The sequence below is a fragment of the Mesitornis unicolor genome, unplaced genomic scaffold (genome assembly GCF_000695765.1).
Source record: "Mesitornis unicolor isolate BGI_N332 unplaced genomic scaffold, ASM69576v1 scaffold53600, whole genome shotgun sequence".
Taxonomy (NCBI): domain Eukaryota; kingdom Metazoa; phylum Chordata; class Aves; order Mesitornithiformes; family Mesitornithidae; genus Mesitornis; species Mesitornis unicolor.
The window spans coordinates 5,234-6,790 of NW_010158686.1; positions in this window are offsets into that span (position 1 = coordinate 5,234).

The window sequence follows — 1,557 nt, forward strand, 5'->3', positions numbered from 1 at the left end:
TTCCTGAGTTTTACAGTCCCAACTATGTTTGTGTATTGCAAATGGTTTCTCATGTGTAACTTTGTTTTATAGCCAGCTGGAAGCCAAAGACAAGCTACTGAACCAATTAACAAAGGTCCCCAGTAAGCTGGCAGTCTTCATTCTGTCTGCACCCCTGTAATTACTGCAGCTTGATGCAAAATCCATGGGGACTACAGACAGTTTTACAGGCCAAATTAATCCACAGTTTCTCATGAACTGTGTCAGTAGATGCTGAGTAGCTCACAGGGAAAGTGAACTCATTTCCTGCTGGTATTATCTGAGTTACTACAGTACAGTTTTCCTCCTCCCCGGTCCTGGGTTTTGGAGGTAAATCATCCATCTCTCTTTAATCCATGTATTTCCGTTTTCCACTGTAGGGACAAAAACAAAGATTGCACTTTAAAAGGCACAGAAACAACTGAAGAATTAGCTTGTAAACACTGCTTTTGGAGTATGCCTTGTTGTCTTTTCTAGAAAATCCTCATAGGAAAAGTATTGCCTCCTCCCAGGGAAGAGAACAGTGGTGTAACATCACTGTACAAGGAGAGAACATGATGGCAATCTGCTCACACAGAAATACTAGTGACTGTATGTCAGATAGCAAGGGAAGGAGGAAAGAAAAGAAATAAGCAAAAGAGAACACCACCACCAACTTCAACTCTAGTTTTCTTGACTACAAGAGAGAGATAATGTGTCTCCTATTGCAGCACTGACACTCTGAAGTAACCACAGTGTGGCTCTGCTGCTGTTCATGGAGATGGGTTGAAAAAACTCCCAAACTTCTGCTTTTATTTCACCCCACAACAAGTACATAATACAATTGTGGAGGCTATGAACTGGACAAAAATTTCCCTATGAGCAATGAACTTAATCCAGCAATCGTTAATCAAGAATCAGACAAGTTTGCAACACAAAGCAGGGGTTTTGTTTCCAGCCTCCCCACCCCAATTATTCATCTCTGGCACCTGGGTCTAATTATGCTCTCAAACTCAAGTAACTCTCATTGATTTTATGAAGACACACATATAGTTAATTCCCATTCAGGATGTTCAGCTTTCCAACACTCCCATGGGATTACTATCAACAAGAAAGTACTTCTCAGCTTCTTAGGATAGAGTGACATCTTGTGGTTTCTTTGTCCATCATTGACAAGTAAAAATTAGCGTCAAAAGCTTTGACTTTGTTTCTGGTATGACACTAAGGTCTTACTTGTTTCAGTAATATCATGTAACTGATTCACAGAAACTGACTGTTTTGGGGTTTTTCTGAAAGTCAGTCTCACCCCCCACTAAGTATAGGTGCTACTGTCCTAAACAGTAGTTTACGTTCCCGTCATCAAGGCTTTTGGAAAGATAACTAAAATTTGTTCTTGAAACAGCAACAAAAACATTCTAATTCATATAACATGACAATTTTTTGTTTGAATGTAGAACTAATCTGGAAAAATTATTTGGTGCCCATGGCCATGTAAGAGTGGGATCATCTTAGTTAAGCAAGTCAGTCTCCAGTGGTAGCACCACTACTAAACAGAGTTGT